Source organism: Macrobrachium rosenbergii, chromosome 48, assembly GCF_040412425.1.
Source record: "Macrobrachium rosenbergii isolate ZJJX-2024 chromosome 48, ASM4041242v1, whole genome shotgun sequence".
Lineage (NCBI taxonomy): Eukaryota > Metazoa > Arthropoda > Malacostraca > Decapoda > Palaemonidae > Macrobrachium > Macrobrachium rosenbergii.
Window position 1 is genome coordinate 5,423,002 of NC_089788.1, and position 7,500 is coordinate 5,430,501.

Here is a 7,500-nt window from a genome sequence, read left to right on the forward strand (position 1 = left end):
ATTTTGGATAGTAAAGTAAACTTTCTTGTTAGCTTAGGCAACACTTCAACAGACATTCCTGTCCGTGCTTATTTATTTTTAGCAATAAAACTGTCTATTCATTAACTTATGATCCTACTATAGTAACTAGCTTTCCTCTTTCTACCAAAATTGGCGTTTCTCTCTTATGACAGTTCTTCATTGGAGAGGTGGGTAGAGCTCTCGGCTAGCACGCTGTTGGCCCAGCGTTCGACTCTCCGACCTGCCAATGAAGAATTAGAGGAATTTATTTCTGGTGATAGAAATTCATTTCTCGTTATACTGTGGTTGGGATTCCACAATAAGCTGTAGGTCCCGTTGCTAGGTAACCAGTTGGTTCTTAGCCACGTAAAATAAATCTAATCCTTCGGGCCAGCCCTACGATAGCTGTTAATCAGCTCAGTGGTCTGGTTAAACTAAGATATACCCCCTCCCTCGTATGAAATGCTTACATATTCAGACATTTCCTAAGTTTCCCCTTGATATGATAATTGATATACGGTTGTAAACTTTATTTTCAAGAAATTAACATAATGTTGCTTTGGCCACAAAGGTTACACGTGTTGATTTAAAAATAATAAAAATAAAAATAGTTATATATTAATAATAAAATATCATTGCTGGCTGATAGTATTTGGTGATTGTGTTTGGTCGCCATACAAATAACAATGAGTGTAATGTTGAAGTCAGTAAAACTTTGACATTAGGTTCAAATATTAAACCTATAAGCATTTCTTTACGGTTTATATTAAAACCATAGGCAGGCGAGACATTTTTTTTCACATGTCCTGAAATCAGAGAACTTTAGGAAAAAAGCATCATTAAAAAACTATTAACTTTGTGACAGCTAAAACAGCTGCTATTCAAATAAAATAAACCCCTCATCTGTAACTGCTGAGAGAGAGAGAGAGAGAGAGAGAGAGAGAGAGAGAGAGAGAGAGAGAGAGAGAGAGCCCTCACGACTTTGATAAGCGTGGGGCAACGCTCTGTGTAATTACAGAGCCACTAGACAAAAAAAATTAATAATAACAACACTTCTTCAAAGAGCAAACAAAACTCTTTAAAACTTAAAACCACAATTATGAAAAGAACGCGAGATAAGACTCCGTTTGTTTGAACAGGCCGAGTCTTCGCCCACGCGTCGCTCTTCAATTTCCAAAACTGAAAAAAAGGCTTCTTGAACTTCTGGGGCAGCAGCACGAGTTCAAAAAATCCCTTCATTTTTGCCCAATTTGTTTATTCTTCGAATGGCGTTTCCAAAACACAGCATTCGTCCTAATGCCTTTAAAGCATACAAACGGATATAGACGTCCTTGAAATATTCTGGTGAAATTTGCATACACTCGAAAGCATATCAAATTAAACAAGTAAAATATGTGCCGAAGTTTCTTCGGCGCATTCGAGTTTTCTATACACCGTATAATGCTATATGAGCCACGGCCCATGAAACTTTCAGCCACGGCCCGGTGGTGGCATATCGTATAGCGTTGCCAGACACACGATTATGGCTAACTTTAACCTTTAGTAAAATAAAAACTACTGAGGCTAGAGGGCTGCAGTTTGGTATGTTTGATGATTGGAGGGTGGGTGATCAACATAACAATTTGCAGCCCTCTAGCCTCAATAGTTTTAAGATCTGAGGGCGGGCAGACAGACAAAGCTATCTCAATAGTTTTTTTTACTGAAAACTATAAACTGATAAGCGAAGTCATAAGCTTTTGCTCTTTAAATTCCCTCAATTTGCACCAAAACTATAGGAAATGAAAAAAATTAAGACAGCTACCGTTAACTGGAAATAAACGCCTTTAATAAAATAAATGGGTAATTACACCTTACATATGGGAAAGTAACACACAAATAAACTTGAAAAAATGGGATAAGGGAAAAAGAAGAAGCGAAGGTATTACGTTTTCTTTTACAAATTCCCGAAATTTGAACCAAAAAAACATAAAAATAATAAAAATAGGCAAAATTCCTCAACTGGAACAAACCACCTATAAAAGAATAATAAATGGATAAGTACACCAATGCATAAGGAAAAGTAACGCACGAGAAAAAAAAAACGAAAAAAGGTAAATAAAAACATCACGAAAAATATCCCCACGCATTATCTAAGTCGACTGACCCCACTGCCCTTAATACATCCTAGGCACATCCGGGATCTAACATCAGAGCCGTCATCCCTCCATTAATCCACGCGACAAGTGTTGGAGAGAGAGAGAGAGAGAGAGAGAGAGAGAGAGAGAGAGGAGGAGAGGAGGAGGAGGAGGAGGGGAGGAGGAGGAGGAGGAGGAGGAGGAGGAGGAGGAGAGGGGAAAGGGGGGAGAAGGGAGGAGAGATGGAGGATTCCTGTTGCATTCTTCTCTTTCAATTTGTAAAATCACTGGCGCCCAGATGCGGCCGGCCATAGAGAGAGAGAGAGAGAGAGAGAGAGAGAGAGAGAGAGAGAGAGAGAGAGAGAGAGATCAAAATTTCGGAAGGTTCACAATCTTTATATTTAGACCCCTTATTTTAAAGGGTGTACGGAAGGGTACACAATATATATTTTTTTTTTTTTAAGATGAGAACCCATAGGCGTTAGTACCTGAGAACATCACAAAATGAAGATTCATTTCCACAGTTAAACATTTATTTATTTAATTCTTTCTAATGCTTATCCTGAATATATAAAGTTAAATATTTATTTAAATATTTATTTCTTTCTATTTACTAAACTTCCTCTCTATATATGTATACATCACAACATTCACAGGTAATGTGTTTGCCTTTTAAGATAACATTTCAATGATTACACTGAATTTATAGTTGAGCTGAATAATAAACTACAAAATCTAATTCCAAATTTTGTTCCTGGTATTTTGCAAAAGACCTGTCATACCATCTGAAATGCTGACATGTGTAATAAGTTGCACAAAAGAATTATGTACATAATCTATGCAATTCTCATGTCCCACATATGCAGACAACGTATATCCATGGTACAATGTTGAACAGAATGCTTGATTTTAGCTATAATCCAAATGAAAAGACTGAAATAAAACAAGTAATCCTCTTTGGAAAAAAACATGTAAATTAAGTTTTTTAATGAAAAAATTTATTTTTAACAAGAGATTGAATTTGAAAACTGTTACAGATACTTTTGAATATTTACATTACACTTTTCATATAGTACAAAGCAGATACTGCCTCTTAACATGTTATACAGTATAGCATATTACTTTAAGCGTGATGTGATATACATGAAAAACAATAAAAATATACATTCTCTCTTTCTATCTCTCTCTCTCTCTCTGGCTAAAAATGTATGCCATAAACGTGAATGCTAAGCCTGGATCCAATGGATTTTGGTACTGCACCAAATCTCAACAATTTACTACAATAAAAAATAATCCATTCTGCATAGCCGACATGCACCGTTAAAAAATATTTTTTTAGGATTTTTTAAAAAATAAACAAGTAAAAAAATCGAATTTTCTGTACAGCGTATAATGCTGTATGAAACTCTCAGCCACAGCCCATGAAACTTTCAGCCACGTCCCGGTGGTGGCCTGTGTTTTTAGCAACTATAGCGGTGCCAAACGCACGATCATGGCTAACTTTAACCTTAAATAAAATAAAAACTACTGATGATTGGAGGTTGGATGATCAACATACCAATTTGCAGCCCTCTAGCCTCAGTGGTTTTCAAGATCTGAGGGCGGACAGAAAAAGTGCAGATGGACAAAGCCATCTCAATATTTTTCTTTTACAGAAAACTAATAACCCATTCTGCACAGCCGACATACACCATTTAAAAAGTTTTTTTTTAAAAGGATGTCTTTAAAATGAAAATAACTGTTCCCTGAACTTAAAGGTTTATTATCCAGAACCCACATGATCTATTGCAGGTGAAGAAGATTGGATCTTCATCCATGGATCAATTGGTTCTTAGATCAACTTCTAGCCCTCTCTAATCTGTTAATGCTCAGTGGTGAAACGGACATTATGTTGAAACGGAAAACCAAAGTAAAAAGGTTTGAAAGGTATAACAGGAATAAAACCTTGCAGGTGCACTATGAAACGATTGTGAGGAGAGGTTGGAAAGTAAGATGGAACAAAAGAGAATATGACTGGAGGTACAGTAAAAGGAATGAAAGGCGTTGCAGCTAGGGGCCGAAGGCACACTGCAAAGAACCTTAAATAATGCGTACAGTGCACCCCGTGAGGTGCAATGACGGGACTACTCCCATTACGGGGTCCAAATTCCCAGTGACTACTGCATCAACTACTTATCTTTACTCCTTCGTCATTCCTGTTCCTGTTTTTGCTTCTTAAATTTCTTGAGACTGTGAACAAATTTGTCATTTACAACTAATCACGATGGAGGAATAATTCTTATCCTGACTATAATCAATAAGAGGTTAAATATTATTATTCTGCTCCTCTTCCCATTATCCATATCAACTGCTTATCTTGTTATTTTTTACCTATCCCACCCAAAATTAAATCCAACATCGACAAGGAAAAAACAAAAAAGGTTCCTTAAAATATGATAACTCTCGCAATAAGCATGACCTTGTTTTTACATAACAGCAACCATTTCCTAGTTCATGGCCACGAGAAAAAAAAAGAGCTGTTTTCCTCTAAGCTCAGCATAAAGTGAGTCCTACGCCTTTCCCTCGCCGAATACTTTTACCAATACTGACATATACCACTTACGATCTTATCTCCACTACACAACATTTACCATCGCTCTCAGGTCCGTTAAACCTTTTATTTGAACAATCTGATCTCCACAACCTCTACTTTGCATAAAACCATCCTGCTTTTAACCAATCGCGTTTCCATTTATCAGCTTTAAGATTTTTTCTTCTTTCATTTGCCATCTTCCATACATGCTTTTGGGGCAGGCAGATAAGGTCGATTCGCTATGCGTGTTTAGGGTTTCCCTACCATTACCTCTTGCCTTATAGGCAAGAACAATAGCACCTTTCGTCAATATTCCAGAAATATTCCCTCGACCAACTATGCCACAAGCGACGAGGAGGTCGGCAACTCAGTAATGCCATGGTGCTTTCCTTTCTGATATCCAGGATTATAATTATACCCACTAACTCACGCAGCAGTCAGCCCTGCCTCTTTTTTGTTAACTGAAATTCAAAAAAAAATCAATTATCTTTTCAATATTCTCAAAGTCATTTAAATTCAAGATATTTGATTATTAAATCATCTTGTTACTTGACCTTACCCCAGTTATTTCACACCATCAAAATTTTAAAAATAAATTACTGAATTCAATTACCCTTCTAATACTTGCCATGTCGTCTTTTAAATTTAAAATGTCTCATTAACAAATCCATTCGTTACTTGACCTTACCTTATTTATTTGGCACCTTTCAAAATTCTACAACCACACCTTGAATCTTGACCTGGGAAGACTGATAAGCTTTTTAACCGGGGGTAACAATAAGGCGCGTTATTATTCTTATATGGGATGTTGGTTTTTCTATAATGTTATGTTATCTTTTCACTCACTAAATCCAATATAGGTAAACTTCACCCTTACAAGGATTTGTCTGCGTTACGTTTGCACATTACTGAAAGATACTTGATTTTTAAACTTGAAAATCTCCCTACTGGTAAATATTATATTCATATATCTTCATATTTCTTTAAGTGTTTAGCTCCATTTCGTTACTCCACAAGCCAGCAGTTTTATTTTACAGTCAAATTTTTAATTCCTGTTTTATTTTACAGTCGAGTTTCTAAATCCCCCGTCTGCCCTTTCTACAACTTTGTACATTCAAGATTCAATTTCCAACCTTACATTTCTTATCATCCTTACCCTTGACACTTCTACTTAGTATATTATCTTTATAGCCTTGTTTACCGTCCTTCGCATTCACGGCAATTCCTCCCCTATCAAAATATCTATGCTTGAAGATTGCGCTCTCATAATCTGAACAATAATTTACGCCCAGTGACACCTGTTGTCAATATCATACCTTTCAGATCAAAACACCTATACCTTGAAGCAACATCTTATTTGAATATATCTTTACCTCTTTATATATCTGTCGACCTATTTGTCTGTCTGTCTCCACATACATAGATATTACATACCTGTCAGGTGCGGATTTATAGTCTCCTACGGTCTGTATGATGGTATTGTCCCTTGAGAGTATACTGTGATTTCTACCACTAGCCCTAATGAGTTCTGAAGCCACTCCCCACTTCTGACACCTGTCAGTTGTGGATCTGTAGTCAGAGATGGTTATGTCTGTTTGTCAGTACTGTCTCTTTGGTAGATATATTATGATTTCTGACACTATGGAAATAAAGTCGAAAACGGTCATTGTTTCACTTGTGGTAATGTGACACACATACATACGTACATACATACATACAAAGGAAATCTGCATGCACTCACCTTGCACACACTGTACTGCACGACCAACAACAAACACTCAAGACTGACAACAGAATGACAAAGCGCAGTCAGAAAGACCATCTGGCTAAAAAAAAGTAATATTATTTAATCTTTGATCCTCGAGAAGAAAAGAGCCCGAATCACAGATATTCTAAAGAACAAACGGACAAAAGAAATGCAAATTCTGTTCACTCAGAACTTCAGCTGAAAGCGTCAAATAAATATCTCGACGAGATCAGAAAACACTCTTGGGAAGAGAGAGAGAGAGAGAGAGAGAGAGAGAGAGAGAGAGAGAGAGAGAGAGAGAGAGAGAATCCTTCAATATCCATTTAAAATGAAAGCATATAAAAATTTATTGATCGGAAGATCACTGGGAAAAACACTGGGAAAATGAGACAGAGAGAGAGAGAGAGAGAGAGAGAGAGAGAGAGAGAGAGAGAGACTTATCGAAGGAATATGCCCATAAAAAATATTAAACTAGCTAAAATAAAACTGAGTGTGTTATGCTCCAGAGAGAGAGAGAGAGAGAGAGAGAGAGAGAGAGAGAGAGAGAGAGAGATTCAATAGCCAATATCCAAAAAAATTAAAATAAAATTAAAAAGAACGAAAGCACCTCTTAAAAGAACCACCAACTCGCGCAGCAAGAGACCCCGATAATCACGCCTCCTATATCTACTAAAGAGATCGAGTCAATATTGGCCCTGATCTCCTCCTCCTCCTCCTCCTCCTCCTCCTCGTCCTCCTCCTCCTCCTCCTCCTCCTCCTCCTCCTCCTCCTCCTCCTCTGCTGACTGGGACTCCAGATTCCCTGATGATGATGATGATGATGATGATGTGATGTTGTTGGTGATGGTAACGTTGGCGATGGGTATGTGGTGAGGAGGAGGAGGAGGAGGAGGAGGAGGAGGAGGAGGAGGAGGAGGAGGAGGCGTGAGGTGGAAGGTAGGGGGGAGGCTCCCTGATGGGAGAGTAAAGGAGATAGAAATTAGAGAGAGAGAGAGAGAGAGAGAGATACGCTTGCACTAACACAAGAGAGAGAGAAACAAACGCTTACACTAACGGAAGAGAGAGAGA